The 20,633-nt window shown below is 42.4% G+C and overlaps 1 long non-coding RNA gene across 2 annotated transcripts in view; it reads right to left on the bottom strand.

Annotated features, from left to right (window-relative positions):
* Positions 1-2,835: 2,835 nt before the first annotated feature.
* The window catches only part of LOC126184948 (uncharacterized), a 33,703-nt gene continuing 15,905 nt past the window's right edge, over positions 2,836-20,633 (bottom strand). The window contains exon 3 of one of the 2 annotated variants that reach the window (XR_007536911.1): positions 2,836-4,367. This is a non-coding gene — a long non-coding RNA (uncharacterized LOC126184948). Of the gene's footprint in view, positions 4,368-17,144; positions 17,767-20,633 lie in introns of those variants that run through there. The other variant, XR_007536912.1, reaches the window with a different exon arrangement.

The following is a 20,633-nucleotide window of genomic DNA, read 5'->3' as shown; positions in this document are numbered from 1 at the left end:
CATCCAAACATCTTTTGACAAATTTAATTTTAACACCTTGCTGTACGATTTATTTTTTTCTGAAAAATTATGACTTGTTAAGTCCAATGTTCTGATTTCAGGAAAAATACTTTACAAAACCATAAATGTTATTTCGGGGGAGGGTCATTTTTGAATTAATGGTTCATGCTGTATATGGGGCAGCAGTAATGGCTAACATCTTGTGATACCAGTTTTAGGAGGGATGATGCAAAGCTTGGAAGATATAAAATAATATATATACATACAATAGCAAAACTGAGTTTATACAAAACAATTACAATTTCTGTTAATTACTATACATATTTATCAGAAATAACACTAATTCAGTTTCCATTTACTTGATTTGTTATGAGACTTGATGAAGCAGTTTCTCTCCGCATTCAAGCACAATGTTGCACTGCACTTCTGACACATTGTATAGGATTTTCCTTTGCAGTCTGAATACTTGGAACGACAACAGTTTTCCAGCCAGATGGGTATGTGATCTATCATATGCTGTTGTACCTGTCACTGGGGGAGACCTGCTGTGGGACCACTCTTCTTACTGACCAGCTCTTTTTGAAATTCATTTTTCTTGCATAAAGGTTTCGTGTTTTAAAATTGACACCTGCAACTACTACGTTGAAATCAACAAGGAGCATGTAATCTTTATTTCCTGTTCTTCTGAGCAGCTAGCTTTTCATGCAAGCTAGATAAACTAGATGAAAAATATCTTCAGATACCAGTTTTTTTATCTGCTCTGAATTCTATAACATTCAAGCATAGAATCTAATAAATTGGCACCCACATGTTGTCCTTTTAGATTACCACAGAGCATGGAAAAGGTATGATTTTTTAGTCTTTTTCCTTCCTGAAAAGCCTCTTCTTTATACTTCTGGTTTGGATCCAACATATGTTGACAAAGTGTTGACTACTATGTTGTCAAACAAAGAGAATATTGACAACGGCATGCCTTTTCCTCCATACTGCTTCGACCATTCTTTTTCATTGCTGCCTTCTTGAGTAAAATTCAACAATGTACTCTAATGGCCCACAGTGTCCCTTGTGATAGTATAATTTCATTGTGCAAATACACTTCAAAGAGTACATTTGAAACCAATAATCAAACAATAGCTTGTGATCCACATGCCATGCGACTTTTTGTGTAAGATAAACAAGAGTACTCTGAGGTCCTGCAAAAATATCATAATCATAGCTGAAGACAAAAGCTTTTAACTCCTATTTATGTGGTTTACTGGGGTTGCATTATTTCAGTGAGGATTTACATTTTGTTGAAATAATATGTTAATCTACAGCTAATAATTCATATTTTGGTGCTTTTAGCAGCCTTTCACACAGCTGGTCCAGCAGCGGGTGAATTTTGAAAGTATGTAATGATTGGGTTCACCAGTGAGGACTAGATTACTGCTATCATGAAAGTGGATTAAACATTTTATTTCTTCCCATTGGTTACATTTAATTACGTCACTCACAGTGGGAGGACCAAGATATTTACACCAATACTGTCTTGTTGCTGGTAGTTCAGTAACTGACATAAACAGGGCCACATCAATAAATTGTTCAGTTTCTCCAGCACTAACATTTACACATTTAACAGGTCAGCACTGTATAGAATAAAAATTAGATAGTTCAGCTATGTTTATTTATTTATTTATTTACATCCTGAATCTTTGACGTACATATACTATACACTAGACGTTGGACAAAATGACATTACATTAATATACTGTTACATTGATTGTATACATTACATTTATAAGTTGTTACATAGTCATATTGTTAAATTGCTATATTGTTACATTACATTTTTATATTGTTACAACAGAAATTAACTTATTTTTCAAGATACTGTGTTACTGAGTAAAAACAGTTTTCCAAGAGATATGAAGTTACAGATTTTTTAAAGCTATGGATTTTGTTTATGGCCTTTAAGTTACTTGGCAGCTTATTAAACAAATGTGAACCTGAGTGATATACACCTTTCTTGCACAATGTGGTATAACAATGATGTCTGTGTATGTCACTATTTGCCCTTGTATGATGTTCATGTACAGATTTATTCTGAATAAATCTATTTCCATTTTTTAGCATGCTTTTTTTAGGTACATGACAACTTCTAGTATATAGATACATGGTAGGGGTAGAATTCCCAGTTCTTTAAAGAATAGTTTGCATGATTTTTGGCTGTTACAATTTTTCATTATCCTCACAATCTTTTTTTGTTTCCGGAATATTGTTATGCTATGAGGAGAATTTCCCCAGAATATGATGCTACATCTCAATAGGGAGCGTATGCAAGTGTAATACACCGCTCTAACTGTTTCAGGACTTGTGTTGTTCCATATAATCCTCATTGGATAAGTCATTTTCGATAGTTTAGAATTTAATGATGTGATGTGGAAATTCCATTTAAGATTGTGTTGTAAGTAGATGCCAAGAAATTTTATTTCAGTGACACTGTTAATTCTTTGGTTTTCCATGGACATGTTTGGTTTTTAAGGGTTTTTATTTTATTGTGTATGGAAGTGTAAGACAACTGTTTTTTGAGGGTTTATCAGTAATTTATTCCTCACGAACCACTCTGTGACATTTTCATTTGTGACTTTAGCAATTAAACTTAGAGCTGTTTTGTTTTCACCTTCAATTAATATGCTCGCGTCATCTGCAAATAGCACTGATTCGGAGTGTTGAACGTGTAGGGGGAAGTCGTTTATCAAAATTAAGAAGAGAAAGGGACCTAAAATTGACCCTTGTGGTACACTGTGGGTTAATGTGGAAGGTTTCGATTGATAAGCTTGGAGTTCGTTTTTTCCCATGTGTTATCTGAGAGCAATTTTCTAGGTAGGATTTCAGCCACTCGTGTAGCAGGCCTCTTACACTATACCACTCTAACTTTCTTAGCAGAATTTCATGGTCTATTAAATCAAATGCTTTTGTTAAATCCAGGAAAATCCTCAAAACTTTTTTGTGATTATCCACTGAATTTAAATACGATTTATGAGGCTAAAAGTGGCTGTTTCAGTACTGCAATGAGGCCTGAAGCCATGCTGACATCCATAGATCATATTTTTTTGTTAAAGAAATCAGTTAATTGTGGCAGAACTAGTTTTTCAATGATTTTTTAAAAACCTGAGAGGAGTGACACGGACCTACAGTTGACCATCTGCTGCCCATCGCCCTTTTTGTAAATGGGTACAACTTTTGCAGTTTTTAACTGTTGTGGGAAAATACCACTTGATAGTGAAGAATTGTATATATCTCACAGTATCTGTTCAGCTGATACTTTTATATTATAATATGGCACATCAACAACTCTGGCTGAATATTTATTTTCTAATGACTTTATGGTGTTTAACAGTTCTTCCCTACTTATTGGTCAAAGGAACATGGATGTATTTGTTACACTATTTCCAGAAATTTCCTGTAATATTTTGTTTGATGTTTTTCCCATTTGTTCCTTCACTAGCTCACCGGCAATATTGGTGGAGTAAGTATTGAAGTGGTTTGTAATTAATTTTGGATCAGTGATCTCGTTGCCCGCCTGTGACAATACAATATTTTTGTGTGTTTCCACCTTTCCAGTAAGTCTCTGTACTGTGTTCCACATTGTCTTAGCTTTGTTTGATGATTCCACAATAAGTTTGTCATTTTCCCTTAATTTTGCTTCCCTTATTACACGACTCAGAGTTAACTTGTATTTTTTGAAATAGTGAGCAAATTCAGGGCTGCTATCTGTTTTTGATAGTACAAAAAGTTCTCTTTTTCTTGTACATGATACTTTGATCCCTCATGTAATCCAAGTTTTGGGTTTTCTGGGGCCTTTACAAATTATTTTCTACTGCACTAATGTCCATAGTAAGGAAATACTGGCCATATTCTACTCAAGTTCATGTTCCAATATTTCCCCACAGAAAAACAGTATTTTTGGAGAATTTTGTCTCATCAGCTACTTTAATCAAATGTCCTGGATTCCAATGTATTGTAAGCTTCTCTGTCTTGGCTGAAGGTTTTGAGTTTTGTCACGCTGCTGTAATCTTATTTGAAAGAGGACTGTGGTTGTTAAGGTCATAATCATTAGTAAGCCTACTCTTGCTGTCACCTTCTGTTTCTGGCTCCATTTTTGGTATCACAGTTATTTTATGTCTTGTATTGTAACTCTTAAGCTTAATATCATCATCACTATCTGACTCCAATCAAAAAACAAGATTTACATTTTGCAAATTTATTTCCATAGCTAATGTTTCGGCGTGTGACATATAAAGTTCTGCACAAACAGTTCTGTACTCTACAACTCTTGTTATGGCTGAAGAGCTGTAAAACTTTGTACATCCATTGCAGTTACATGGCTGAAAAGAAAGAAAATGAACTGCTATATTTTAATTGGAACAGTTGGGTTATGGGTTATGTTGAATATTTGCTCTTGGCTACCAAGACTGCATACAGTGCCATATCTGGCATATATATATGCCAGATATGGCACTGTATGTTATGTTGAATATTTGCTCTTGGCTACCAAGACTGCATACAGTGCCATATCTGAGGGAAACATTCCACGTGGGGAAAAATATATCTAAAAAGAAAGATGATGAGACTTACCAAACAAAAGCGCTGGCAGGTCGATAGACACACAAACATGGAAACATTCCACGTGGGGAAAAATATATCTAAAAAGAAAGATGATGAGACTTACCAAACAAAAGCGCTGGCAGGTCGATAGACACACAAACAAACACAAACATACACACAAAATTCAAGCTTTCGCAACAAACGGTTGCTTCGTCAGGAAAGAGGGAAGGAGAGGGAAAGATGAAAGGATGTGGGTTTTAAGGGAGAGGGTAAGGAGTCATTCCAATCCCGGGAGCGGAAATACTTAATATAGGAAACCAGATGGATAGCCAGGTCAACCAAAGTAAGAACATCGACAGATGGGAAGATGAGGGCAATGGGGAAGAAGTGAGGATGAGGAGGAGGAGGGGCACAGGTGAGGAAATGCAGCCCAGGAAGGAAGAATGGGCTGCAATAGCTCAGGATCCTGTGGGCATCATGCACGAACCCACAAAAGAATTGTTAGCCCCCTGGGGTACAAGAGACACTATTTTTACACACACTATCCTTTTCTGAAATGGTCTTTCGAACATTACAAAATTTTGTATGAATAAGTATTATTAACAGATACAACTCCACTAATAAAATTACAATCTATTTCTGAAATCTCACCTCATAAATTTACTTACAGATAAGTTACTTTCTGATTAACAATCTAAACACTGGAATCTGTGTTTGTAACTCAGTCTTTTAATTCTGTAATTTTAGAATTCTCAGTGTAAATTTGTACACTCAATTCATTTCTGATGGCAAGGATTTGACTACTTAGTTCACCTCAGAATACCAGAATTTGCTTTCCTAGGTCCAATCTAACAGTGTCACAACTTATACGAAACGTATTTCCTAAAGTGTCATTGTTTTTTGGTATGGTAATTCATTTTAAAGCTTTCCTGCTTTCAGTAATTTGGTTGCCTATAACTTCTCTGTTTTTGGTAATTCAGTTGCCTGGAGCTACTTTGTCATCAGAAATTCAGTTATTTGTTACAGTAATTTGATTACTTGTATCAATAATTTGCTTGCCTATAGTATCACACATTCTACACTCCTGGAAATGGAAAAAAGAACACATTGACACCGGTGTGTCAGACCCACCATACTTGCTCCGGACACTGCGAGAGGGCTGTACAAGCAATGATCACACGCACGGCACAGCGGACACACCAGGAACCGCGGTGTTGGCCGTCGAATGGCGCTAGCTGCGCAGCATTTGTGCACCGCCGCCGTCAGTGTCAGCCAGTTTGCCGAGGTATACAGAGCTCCATCGCAGTCTTTAACACTGGTAGCATGCCGCGACAGCGTGGATGTGAACCGTATGTGCAGTTGACGGACTTTGAGCGAGGGCGTATAGTGGGCATGCGGGAGGCCGGGTGGACGTACCGCCGAATTGCTCAACACGTGGGGCGTGAGGTCTCCACAGTACATTGATGTTGTCGCCAGTGGTCGGCGGAAGGTGCACGTGCCCGTCGACCTGGGACCGGACTGCAGCGACGCACGGATGCACGCCAAGACCGTAGGATCCTACGCAGTGCCGTAGGGGACCGCACCGCCACTTCCCAGCAAATTAGAGACACTGTTGCTCCTGGGGTATCGGCGAGGACCATTCACAACCATCTCCATGAAGCTGGGCTACGGTCCCGCACACCGTTAGGCCGTCTTCCGCTCACGCCCCAACATCGTGCAGCCCGCCTCCAGTGGTGTCGCGACAGGCGTGAATGGAGGGACGAATGGAGACGTGTCGTCTTCAGCGATGAGAGTCGCTTCTGCCTTGGTGCCAATGATGGTTGTATGCGTGTTTGGCGCCGTGCAGGTGAGCGCCACAATCAGGACTGCATACGACCGAGGCACACAGGGCCAACACCCGGCATCATGGTGTGGGGAGCGATCTCCTACACTGGCCGTACACCACTGGTGATCGTCGAGGGGACACTGAATAGTGCACGGTACATCCAAACCGTCATCGAACCCATCGTTCTACCATTCCTAGACCGGCAAGGGAACTTGCTGTTCCAACAGGACAATGCACGTCCGCATGTATCCCGTGCCACCCAACGTGCTCTAGAAGGTGTAAGTCAACTACCCTGGCCAGCAAGATCTCCGGATCTGTCCCCCATTGAGCATGTTTGGGACTGGATGAAGCGGCGTCTCACGCGGTCTGCACGTCCAGCACGAACGCTGGTCCAACTGAGGCGCCAGGTGGAAATGGCATGGCAAGCCGTTCCACAGGACTACATCCAGCATCTCTACGATCGTCTCCATGGGAGAATAGCAGCCTGCATTGCTGCGAAAGGTGGATATACACTGTACTAGTGCCGACATTGTGCATGCTCTGTTGTCTGTGTCTATGTGCCTGTGGTTCTGTCAGTGTGATCATGTGATGTATCTGACCCCAGGAATGTGTCAAAGTTTCCCCTTCCTGGGACAATGAATTCACGGTGTTCTTATTTCAATTTCCAGGAGTGTAGTTAAAACCCTTATCGTTCTTGTTGTTTCTTTAATAAATCATACCAACACTGATCTGTTATCTGAATCTACTCAATATTCCAAACTCAGATTCTGAAGTCCTGAATTGTCTTCCAGAAGCATATCCTGAACTGGACCAATTTTCTCTTTCCTTAATGTCATTTTCAAAATTTAACCAATAATGTAAGTTAGCACATAAATTGTTTCAAATGCTAAAATAATGTCACAGGTAGGCTTAATAACTTTCCAATCACTTTTCTTTTTCTAATATGATAATGAAAGAAGGAATCTGTAATTATGTACTTAATTCAGTTCCGTGTACACAACACCCTCCTCCAGTCCTACTGTTCACAAGTCTTGATTGTTCTTCCATTTCATCTCCGCTCTGTTGGCTTTTGTAATCATCATAAAATTCTTATTCCTTTCACTTTTAATTTATCTGAAAAACATGTCAGATTAATGTTTCTTTGTAGTTATCGTGGATAATGCACTTCTTCAATGCTGACTATTCAATGATCTGTCTTTGAACCAGACATTGATGATCATTCTTAATTGGCTGTATCAAATCGCACATCTACATCTGAAATTCAAAGTTATTACTTAGCTGATTACCTTGTTGATCATCTTGTCATTTGTAGGGAATGATGCTGGTCACAGATTCTGTTCTCATATGAAGAAACATTGACTGATGAAAGGGCTAACATTCAGATGACTTCCAAACAACTTTGAAATAGGGGGAGTAACTTTAGGACAGCACATAATTTAATTTTCACCATCTGAATTAACCATGAAGTAGTCACACTTGGCCTGACAGTCTGCATGGATGTAATTTTTTTCTTTCTTTTTAATGTCATTAGATCTAGGAGTAAATTGATCAGTAAACTTTCCTACAATCACCAGTACTACATCACTCATTTGCTTCATCTGGATTGGAGCAGCAGTGGTGGAATGGTCAACAATTGCGGGCTCACATTCCCAATGAGCAACAGTGTTACATGTAATCTGCGGTGTTGGCTTTAGGACTAATAGTAAAAGGTAAGTCATTATAGCTATATTAGTGTCAATATTCAAGTGGTTTCTTATTATTGCAGTGTTACCTTCTATTAGTTACATTGTTTTGTTGGGTTCAGGTTAGTTAATCATTTTATTTAACTATTTTTTGTAAAATGGATGTGTACAAAAGAGTCTGAAAGAATTAGAAAGTTACTTGCTGAGGTTTTGGCACAGAGATCATGAAGGTGACTATGATGTCGAATGTGAAGAAAGTGTAGATAAGGTAGAAGAGCAAGCTGAAAATTCTGATACAGAACAAGAGGTTCCTGATGGTGAAGATGCTACTGACAACATCACAAACAATCCAGTGTATGTTGGAAAAGATCAGTTTACGAAATGGAATAAAAATGTACCTCCAAAAAATGTTAGAACCAGGTCCAAAAATATAATACCCCATCTTACTGGTGTAAAGCCTAAAAACATTTGTAAACACCTAATGAAATTTGGAAGCACTTTTTTACTGATTATATTATCAGCACGATAGTAGAAAACACAAACCTGTTTATCGAGTCCCAGAGAAAGAAATTTTCCAAACACAGGGGCTGCAATGTTGCAACTGCAAGGGAAATTCAAGCTCTAATAGGTATATTGTACTTGGCTCAAATGATGAAGGCTAACCATCTGAATGGAGATGATCTATAGAAGACTCTTGGCAACATGCACTCTTGTATCACATATTCCTAAGAAAGATGGAAATGTCATACAGGTGTTCAGTCTTCACCATGATGACAGCATTGATGAGGAGATGGGTAAAGCAGAAATGATAGTCACATATAACAAGATGAAAGGAGGCATAGACATGTGTGGAAAGTTACATGCTGTCTACAGTTACGCAAGACACTCTCGCTGATGACCTATGGTCATATTTTATTCCTTACTGAATGTTGGAGATATCAATTCTTTAGTGATTCATACTGCTAACAACCCAAACAGCTGCACTCCACAAAGGTATTTTTTGTGCCAGTTGTCTTATGAGCTTGTAACAGAAAATGTGCGAGATTAAGCTGCATGAGCAACAAACTGTCTAATATTCCTTCCAGAATTTGTGAAATTTTCCAAATTGAAGCAAAAACAAGGCCCAATGAACATCCTAACACACAGAGTGGAAGTTGTGCCCAATGAACATCCTAACACACAGAGTGGAAGTTGTGTGTACTATGACATGAGGAAGAACAGATTTACCAGGTACAGCTGCTGCATTTGTAGTAAATATCTCTGTTTGGAACATGCAAGTGTTATTTGCTCAGAATGTGTAAAAATGGAAGACCATGAGTTAATTATATAAAATGAAGAACAGTTGTCACCAATGTGTGCCTTTCATTCTGTTTAAAATATTATTACACATCTTTTTCATATCCACAAATAAATATTGTACATATTTGGAATTTTACAATTTCAGTGGAACTGGACAGAATTTATAGCTTTTTAAAATATACGTACTTAGCACATTAAAACTGAACATAGTAAGTTGCATGTTCTCAATTACTTTATTTTTACTTATAAATCTACATTTATTGCCATCCAGACTGACAGTTTGCAGCAACTACCAACAATATGAAATTTGCAAGATTGGTTGTTTCTGGAAAACTTTCACATGCCAGTAGGAAATTGTGCATATTACATTAATAATATATTTAGAAAGAAAGATGATGAGACTTACCAAACAAAAGCGCTGGCAGGTCGATAGACACACAAACAAACACAAACATACACACAAAATCTAGCTTTCGCAACCAATGGTTGCCTCGTCAGGAAAGAGGGAAGGAGAGGGAAAGACAAAAGGATTTGGGTTTTAAGGGAGAGGGTAAGGAGTCATTCCAATCCCGGGAGCGGAAAGACTTACCTTAGGAGGAAAAAAGGACAGGTATACACTCGCGCACACACACACATATCCATCCTCATATACACAGACACAAGCAGACATTGCTGTCCTTTTTTCCTCCTAAGGTAAGTCTTTCCGCTCCCGGGATTGGAATGACTCCTTACCCTCTCCCTTAAAACCCAAATCCTTTTGTCTTTCCCTCTCCTTCCCTCTTTCCTGACAAGGCAACCATTGGTTGCGAAAGCTAGATTTTGTGTGTATGTTTGTGTTTGTTTGTGTGTCTATCGACCTGCCAGCGCTTTTGTTTGGTAAGTCTCATCATCTTTCTTTCTAAATATATTTTTCCCACGTGGAACGTTTCCCTCTATTATATTCATTACATTAATAATATGTATTTATTTTGAGGATTACATGCTCTGACACCTCGTATCATAATAGATTTAATTTAATCTGCATTTTTTACTTTACCACCTCAAAATTATAAAAAGTCAGCCACAGGTAGGATAATTTTGGGACTGTCTCAAAGTTAATCACAAGTGTTATTCTGAGCATTTTTTTCACCTTTTTTCAGTGTCTTAGCTGATCAATGATACCCAGAAATCCAAAAAAATACTATTGGAACATGAGCAAACAATTACCAATGGGAAAGGTTGAGTGAAATGTTGCAATTGAAATTCAATCTAGCCACATGTGGAACTATGTTGAACCTTGTCTTATTGACATTTCTGGCACTGTAAAAATTATCTCAAAAGGGAGAACTAAGTATGCAGATATGATACAAAATTTACATAACTGTGAGGCATGCAAATCATTAATGATGTGTGGAAATGCAGCAGAGTATATTGGCAAATTCACAATGCTGCCACAGCACCGCCATGTTGAAAGATGCCTAAGGCTTATTTGTATCTATCATGTCCAAGTTTCTCTCTAAAACCAGCTGTGTTGATACAACTATTGTTATTGGACCAAAATTTATGCTACACAGCTGACAGTGGGCATCTTACTCCCAAGAAACATGCACCTAGAGACTGAAAATGGGACCGAGTGCCTACCAGTACATGCCCTATCAAAATCACCACACTTACCATCAAAAATTTTCACACTCAGTTCTAATAGACATGAAAAGGATTGAAAAGGAGACACTGACTTCATAGAACTGATAGGTTTATTGTCTGTGGTACAAGGCATGGCACACATTCCAAACACTTCTGTCAAAAATTACTGACATTCACTCTTATTTCAGCTTGTTATTACTTTTCTGAGGCAACCATTGCTTCTACTGACTTTTGCTAATATTGATGAGGTCTCAGTCCATTCCATGAACACTGCAACATTTAACAGATTTAGTGAACTTCTCACAGCTAACAGACTTAGTGAACTTCTCACAGCATGCAGGCACATATCGTCCAAACTTATCTGACCTCCAGTCATGATCCCACTGCTCCTTGCCTTCCGCACCACTCGTGACTGCTGGTGCCAATCCAAATCTCTCAATCACTGAGGGTTCCAAGTGCTAGGCTGCTATGACTATGGTATAGATATTGATACTCCAGGAGTAACTATTTGTGTAACTTTACATCTCCCACCTTAAATGTTTTCAAAATTTTGAAAAAAAAAAGAAAAAAGAAAAACTCTTTTTCCCTGTGGGACAGACTGGAAGGAAACTCTCCCTTCCCAAATTCTGAAGAATTCACTGCAGTGGTATCCTCAGGATGAATAGCCTAGAAAACATTAATAAGAAAATACCATTCATATTGTAGTAACACTGTTCACGTTACGTCGCACTTCACTTAGCGTAGACCGGGACTGTGTCCTAGGCATGCCCGATGTTGACTGACTGCGCACGGCCTGTCCTGCCGGAGTTGTTGTTGTTGTTCTTGTTGTTACGCCGGCAGAGGTCGTGTCCGAATTCTTGCGTGCCCTCTGGTGGACGGGACTCTACTGGCGGCGACTACCGTTCGTGACGCACCGTGCCAATGTGCGCCTCCCGCGATCTTTCTGGTGGCTACTACACTCCTCCTCCTTCGAGGGGTGAAGCCACTGTGATCCACTGCGTCGGAAGGTGGAGCGTCGGGCAGGAGCGATGACCTCCACATCCATTGGATGGCCGGAGTCGAGGGGATCTGCCAACCCTCGAGCCGGAACCTTCGAATACGGCTGGAAGTGACCCACACGAAGAGGCCCACAACCGGAGCCCGGGACAGCACAGGCGACAAGCTGTCGAAGTCTGGATCCTGTTCCACCTCAGGAGGGGCAAGACCTAGTGGCGGGGACGAAGGGGAAGGGACGACCACAGGGGAACTAGCCCCCTGCGAAACCGGGCCGGCTAGGGGGGCCGGCTCTCGCTGGGGCATCTCGAATGACGGCGATGCCGGTGCTGGAGCCACTGGAGGCTGCCAAGGCTGAGAACCATCGCAGTGTGGCAGAGTCACAGCGGGGAGAGGAGGGAACGTCCCCTGTGAAACCAATACAGGTGCCGGCAATGGGGAAGCCGGTGTCCGAGAGGTCGGAGGGTGGGTGCCCGAACGTGGACGGAGCTGATTTTGGTGACGACGTACCACCCGGTCCCCCGCCTGCAAGGTATAGAGCCGGCGGCCATGGCGGTGCAGGACCACCGCCGGTATCCAATGTGGATTGCGACCAAACCCACGGGCCCAGACTGACATACCCAGTGGAAAGCCAGGTACTCCGTTTTGTGAAGACTGGCGAGGACCAGGCTGGAGGAGGTGCAGCAGAGTCCTAGGTTGACGCCCATGGAGGAGCTCTGAAGGGCTGCGGTCTCCCATTGGTGTGGTCCGGTATGCCGTCAAGAAAAACGTCAATGCTTCCTCTGCAGGAAATTCGTGCACATACTTTTTCATCTGTGTCTTAAAGGTGCGCACCATGCACTCAGCTTCCCCATTCGATTGTGGATGGAAGGGGGGAGAGCAAACGTGCCGAATACCAAAGCGCCTACAAAAATCCTGGAAGGTCTGCGAAAGAAACTGCGGTCCATTGTCCGAGACCAGGGTGATTGGCAGACCTTCCACAGAAAAGATTTTTGCTAGTGCCTGGATTGCAACTTCTGAAGTGGTTGAGGAGCAGCGAACCACATATGGGAATCGGGAATAAGCATCAATGACAATGAGCCAAAAGCCATTGAGAAACGGGCCCGCAAAATCGATGTGAACACGTTCCCATGCCTGGGTTGCCGGCGGCCATGAAGAGAACGCTGCCCTGGGAGATGCTTGTTGGCTCGCACACTGGGAACAGGCGGCCACCAAGTGCTCAATTTCTCTGTCAATACCAGGCCAGTACACATGTCTGCGAGCCAAGGTTTTAGTACGGGAAACACCCCAGTGCCCCGCATGTAATAACTTGAGGACCTCCCTTCGTAAACTTGCAGGAACAACCACACGAGGAGCTGTATCATCGGTAGCCAGAAGGAGAACTCCTTCCAAGACCGAGAGACGGTCTCGTAGAAGAAAATAATTACGAAGAGGGTCCGAGGCCCGGCCCGGAGGGCGGGACGACCACCCCTGCTGAATGAGGCGAACTACTTGCCGGAGAACCGGGTCAGCCGCCGTTTCCCTGGCGACTCGAGAACTAGTGATCGGGAAGCCATCAACCGCTTGGCGGGACGCCACATCCAAATTAAAACACATAATCTCCTCTCGATCAAATGTAGGGTCCGGGCCCACCGGAAGACGGGAAAGAGCGTCGGCGTTGGCATGCTGGCCTGTAGGGCGAAAACGAATGTCATAATGGTACTTAGAGAGGAACAAGGCCCAGCGCTGGAGTCTGTGGGCTGCCCTATCCGGAATCTGAGAGGCGGGGCCAAATAACGATAGTAACGGCTTATGGTCAGTGATTAACTGAAACTTCGTGCCATACAAGAAAGGGTGAAACTTGGTAACAGCGTAGACAATGGCCAAAGCCTCTTTTTCCACCTGGGAGTAATGGGCCTGCGCGGGACTAAGCGTTTTCGACGCAAACGCCAGTGGTTGCTCGGAACCATCTGCGTTGCGATGGGCCAGGACCGCCCCCACCCCATACTGCGAAGCATCCGTAGCCAGGACCAACGGCTTATGGGGACCAAAAGTAGCCAAACAAGGGGCTGACGTGAGGAGGCCCTTCAACGAGGTGAACGCTCGCTCGCATGCAGGTGACCAATCAAAAGGAACACCCTTGTGCAGAAGGCAGTACAGGGGGTGGGCTATAGTGGAAGCCCTGGGAATGAACCGGTGGTAATAGGCTATCTTGCCTAAAAAAGCTTGTAACTCCTTCAGCGAAGTGGGCCGAGGAAGGTTGACGATACCTCGGACCAAACTTCCTAGTGGCTGGATGCCGTGCCGAGATATGGTGTAGCCCACATACTCAATGGACGGTTGGAAGAAGGTTGACTTATGCAGGTTGCAACGCAAGCCCACAGACCTGAATTTGAGAAAGAGGGTGCGAAGGTTGTGCAAGTGGTCCGTCGTGCTGCGGCCCGTGACAATGATGTCATCCAGGTAATTAATACAATGAGGGATTGTCGACGTGACATGCTCCAGATAATGCTGGAATATCGCCGGGGCACTGGATATCCCAAAAGCCAACCGCTGGTATTGGTAAAGGCCAAACGGGGTGTTGACGACTGCCAGCCGTTTGGAGTCCTCATCAAGTGGTATCTGATGATAAGCCTCTGACAGATCAATTTTCGAAAAATAGTGGCCTCCCGCCACGGCGGAGAACAATTCATCAGCACGAGGCAAAGGATAGGTGTCCACCACCAATTGGGAATTAATGGTGGCCTTAAAATCGCCACAAAGACGTAATTTTCCCGAGGGCTTCTTGACAATAACGAGGGGCGAAGCCCACTCACTGGAAGAAATGGGAAGAACGACCCCCAGGGCTGTCAGCCGGTCGAGCTCTTCCTTTACCTGAGGGCGGAGAGCCAAGGGGATCTGCCTCGCGCGTAGAAAACGCGGGCGAGCAGACGCCTTCAACGTTAAGTGAGCTTCAAAATCTGAAACACGCCCCAGGCCCTCCTCAAAAATATCTGGAAAGTCTGAGATCAAAGATTCCAATGAGTGATAGGGAACGTCTTCGGAGACCAACTGTATGGTGTCAGCGATAGAAAAACCGAAAGCTTGAAAGGCATCCAGGCCAAAAAGGTTAGCGGAGCTCGCATCACTGACAACAATAAAAGTAATAGGCCGAGTGACTGATTTGTAAGTCACATCGGTAGTGAATTGACCCAGGAGGGGAATGAACTGTTTACCATAACCGCGTAGACGCCGGTAAACTGGCGCCAACGGGGGCGATCCAAGGTCGGAATACGTTTGTGCATTCAACAACGAAACTGCCGCGCCCGTATCTACCTGCAGTTGTAACCGGCGCGACCGAACCGACACCTCGATAAAGAGTTTGCGTGCCGATGCGACGGGAGTCTGGCCCGATGAAACTTCCTGAATGTCAACGTCCATGTCCTCTGTACTTGCTTCCTTCGATTCCTTTGAGGCTGAGCGGCAAACTTTAGCAATGTGACCGTTTTTATGACATTTGCGACAAACGGCCCAACGCTGGGGGCACTTTGACCGATCGTGATGTATATAGCACGACGCACAGGACGGCAACAGGGGCCGGCGGCCGGAATTCTGTTTACGCGCCGCGCGGGAGCGGCCGTAACGGCCGGATTGTACCGCTCGCACGTCGTCCACCCCGGACACAGTGGACGCGGCCGCGCCGCCCTGAACCTCCGCGACGTCGCACCACGCCTCCAGCTGTTGACCTGCTGCGTGAGAGACTTCATACGATTGAGCAATGGACAGGACTTCCTCGAGGGAAGGGTCTTCTAACTGCAGGGCCCGTTGCCGGACCTCCCGATCAGGGGCCGAACGAACAATGACGTCGCGGACCATAACATGGGCATACGACTCCCGCGACTGCTCCGTGACAAAATGACACTTGCGACTAAGACCGTGCAGGGTAGCGGCCCACGCCCGGTAAGACTGATGGGGCTGTTTCTTGCATTGATAGAACTCGACCCTAGCCGCCACAACATGGGTGCGGCGGCGATAATATGAAGACAGCAATGAACACAATGCGTCAAACGACAAGGACGAGGGTTCCTGCAACGGCGCCAGCTGCCGCAAAACTTGATACAGCGAGGGAGATATCCAAGACAAGAAGAGAGCACGACATACCTCCGCATCGGCAACATGAAACGCCTGGAAATGCTGCCGAAGGCGATGTTCATATGCGTCCCAATCCTCCGCCGTCTCGTCATACGGGGGAAAGGGAGGAGGGAACTGCGCCGGAGCAGACGGCGCGGAGAGCAACGCCGGAAGCACTTGTTTCATGGTGGCCATGAGCTCCGTCTGCTGCGCAACCAAAACCCGCACCAAATCCTCCATGCCGTGGAGAAACTGCGAAACCGGAACAACGACGCAACACGCGAAAGAACGACCCTACTCGTCGCCAATTGTGTAGTAACACTGTTCACGTTACGTCACACTTCACTTAGCGTAGACCGGGACTGTGTCCTAGGCATGCCCGATGTTGACTGACTGCGCACGGCCTGTCCTGCCAGAGTTGTTGTTGTTGTTCTTGTTGTTACGCCGGCAGAGGTCGTGTCCGAATTCTCGCGTGCCCTCTGGTGGACGGGACTCTACTGGCGGCGACTACCGTTCGTGACGCGCCGTGCCAATGTGCGCCTCCCGCGATCTTTCTGGTGGCTACTACACATATCATAACTCGTACCTCCTAACTTTTGAATAACATTTTACAATGATACATGAAATGTAGCTGTAGAAAAAAACAAAAATATTTAGTTTTCAATTTAAAGAAATTTGAAAATATAGTCTGTGTTTCACATAAACCAAACCTGAAAAAGATAGATCACAACAGCCCAAAAATACCCATTAAAATACATTCACAAATATCACAAACAGTGTCCAATACAGATGGTAATTCAAATAGCAAATAAGGTAAAGTTATTCAAATATATGAATATTATTTCCACATACAAGTGTAAAAAATTATATACATGGTGGAATTTTATTCATGAAAAATTATTATTTTCTCAGAATTGTAACATAATTGCCTTACTTTGTAGTGATTGTTGCTAATTTATCAAATTGAACTTTAATGAAAATCAGAAACACATTATTCATAGAAATTAAAAACAGTTTGTGTCTCAAAAATTCAAATTTGCCATAAATTTGATTTAACTTAATGTGGTAGTTTTTTTTTTTTTTTTTTTTACTTAACATCATGTACTGTGGTTTAATTGACTCACGGAGATCCTGAACACATTTCACAACACAGTATCACCTGCAACGACATCGTGCCCATGTGTGCGTATAATGGTGGTAGCAGCTAGCAGTTTCACTCCACTCAGCTACCCGCTGCATTGGTCACAGTCTCCCTCCAGTCTGCACCAAACAATGGCACCAATCTCCACTGAAGCACCCACACAATGGCCACTATGTAACTGGGAATCAGCTCTGCTCACTGCCATTGAGGTTGCCACACTGCCGCTGCCCCCTGGTGATGACTCTGCAATTAGCTATGCTTGTGCCCTTCTGAGCACTGTCGAAGACTTCTGAATTTGTTACTGCCGCACTGAAGCCATCTTGCTGTCTGTGACTACAGATTTTCCTAGTGGCTACTCACAATACTACAGCCTTGGACTTGTCCATGTGCCTCCGTGTCATGCCGAATTGTTCACTTTGCCACCTCTCACTGTAGGTTGTAATGTATCCCTGCCATTACAGTATTTGTGATGGTTCTGCTCCCGCTAGTGACAAGTTGGACTACTGGCTGTCACTGGTGATGAGTGTCTAGTGACAAATGAGCAAGAGTCATATGCTGCTTCAATGTTCACATGCTTCCTAGCTGTCACAAGCTAAATGGTGCATCACACCATAATGTGTGTCTGAAAAACACTAGGCCACAACTTCACCTAGTCTATCACAGATCTATTACACACATTTAATTGCCCTAACTGTGCTGGCTATGGGCACCAACCTTAACTATTTAAATTTCACATGGTCAATAGCACTTCACAAATTACAACAAGAATTTCACACAGGTGTACAAATTACATTATTCCTTACAATATCACAGTTTCTTCTTTTCTTTATACCACCTCACATCTTTAGTTGTCAGATATAGTTTCATTGTCAAAATATCATTTAATGTTTCCCACATGCTCTTTTCTGCGCAAATTCCCTTAATGTTTGCAAATGTTCCTTCTGGGCTTTGCTGGTTATTAGCAAATTATCAATGTACACAGTTACTTGTTTTCAATAATTCTTCACCCATTGCCCTAGAAAATGTCTTTGCAGATGCCGAAACACATACATTCAACTTGAAATATAACAATGTCTTTCAAATAAAAGTGGTGTGAACATGATGTCATATCTAGGCTTGTAAAAATTTTTCTCCCTCTAAATCTTTGAAGTATTTCTTCCATATTTACGGGTTGGTCTCTTTCAGATCCAAATAGCTTATTTGCTTGTCTTGCATCTACAGCCAAGTGAACCTTCCCATTTCTTTTCATGACCACCATCAAAAGAGATGTTGAACTGACTCCAGGCTCATTCAATTACTCCGTATGGCATCATCCTTTGGAGCTCCTTTTTGATGGCTTCCTTCCTTGCTTGAGGTATTTTATATGGAGGCACAAAATATGGTTTGTGTGGATTTATTTTGATTCCTGGTTTTTGAATGAGTACCTTTTTATGTTCTCCAGTCAACTTGAATAATTCTCCTCCTCCTCTTGGTACCAACGTTGCAATGCCAATAATTTTTGAACACACTTCATCTGGATGAAGTTTATATTGCTGTCCCAATTACTCTAAACTTTTTGTTTTGACCTTGTAAGCCTCTGACACATCATTTTCACTTCCTTACGTTTCAACTACTTGGTAGACTCGTGAAAATTTCCTATCAATTGCCATCCTTTTCCTACATCAAATTTTCTTGACTCCACCATATCCTCCTCTTCTTGTCTCATTCCTTCTGTACCTATATCCAATCCCTGCTTGGTGAGCCAATCTGATCCCCTAATAAATTCCCCATTTGATACATTCCTCCATCTGTTTTAACTTGTAACATGGCCTTACAAATAATTGGTTTTTCCAGCTTCTTTCACAGGTCCTTTAATCTTTAAATCTGTCACAGGAACACTTGGTATTTCTGCATTCTCTACTAATAATGCATTGTAAACATTGTTGGCAACTGCATACAGGTCATTTCCAGAGTCAGAGTTCTTGGTTTTCTTCCATATATTTCTGTTTTTGTAACCAGTATCATTACTGACTTATCACCAATTACCTCTTTCTTTATCAATTCTGTTTGGTCATCTCTTAATCAGTCTTGTTATTACAAAAACCTTGCCAGTCTCATTCACACTGTAATGTTGCAGACATGCTTCATTTACTTCAGGTTGGGAAACACCTGAAACTATAGCCTGTTTTCCATCTGATTACCAGTGAAAGCTTCTGCTCCACTCACTCTCTTGCAAGTGTCACGTGCATTATGCTCATCTTCCTCCTGTTTGCGGTATCTCTGCTCCCTACAGCTTCTGTATCTGTAGCCATCTTGTCATCTGCCACATGGTGTCCAAACTTAATTTCTTCATTCCATTTTATGCCACCCTTCTGGCTATGGCTGGGCATTGCCAAAATTTTCTCTAAACACTTTCCCTTGTCTTTCTTCTCTCTCCATTTGGGTGAATATCATCCTTGCTTGATCAGTGGACTCAATGATGGTTCCTATTAAGTGGTTGCATGTATTTTTCATTAATCTTTGTACCATACACCTTACAACTGCTCTTGTGGTACAGAGTACTTAAGTACTGGTTCCTTTCAAGTTCCTTTTCTAAAAATCCAGTAGATGTCCTATACAGTCTCCTGTTGTATGGGTAGTTGAAAATAGATATTAGTATATCATCTTGTTTGCTTTGTGACCAATATTTATTCAGAAACACTTTCTAAAATTCTTGGTATGACATTCATTTCTTTTTTAACCTCATACCCCAATTATAGGCTTTGTCTTCCATCTGACTCACCATGTACACAGGTTTTGTTTTATCGTCTCAACTTGTAGGTAACAGGCCACTAAAATTTCTAATGAAAGCTATGAGGTGCGGTTTTCCCTTAGATGAAATTTGCTGAATTTGTGACTGTTAAGGAATTCAACCTGTTGGTCATTTTTACTAAGCGCAGTTGTTTGTCCAGTATAAGCTCCTAATTCCTATGTTGATTTACTTTTCACTACCACATTGACCTGCTGCTCCACAGTTTGTTGTAACCCTTGTACACCTTGGCTTACAGACTACCTTTTTCTCAAATTCATCAACCCTTTTTGGCTGTCTTATCTTGACATTGTGTGGCATCATTTGTGAGAACTGAAAGTGCTAACACACTATCTTCTAATACAGTTTGCCTTTCGTGAATTTCACTGGTTTTGGCCTTTTGCAAGTTCATCTGCCACGTTCGTTTCTTATTCACTGCTGACTGTTCCTTTTATCTTTCCTATTTGTTCATTTATGTCCTTTTTACATTTTATTACTAAGCTGTTAATTGTTTGTTGTAGTATTTCCAATTTTTCCTCTACTTTTTAAAATCTTCCTTTGATGCCATTGATGACTGCAGTTCTTTAAAATCTTCCTTCATGAAATCCATGATTTGTTTGCTAAAAA

This window comes from Schistocerca cancellata, chromosome 4, assembly GCF_023864275.1.
Source record: "Schistocerca cancellata isolate TAMUIC-IGC-003103 chromosome 4, iqSchCanc2.1, whole genome shotgun sequence".
Taxonomy (NCBI): domain Eukaryota; kingdom Metazoa; phylum Arthropoda; class Insecta; order Orthoptera; family Acrididae; genus Schistocerca; species Schistocerca cancellata.
Note: the sequence above shows the minus strand (reverse complement) of the source record. Positions and strands in the feature narration are given on the sequence as shown.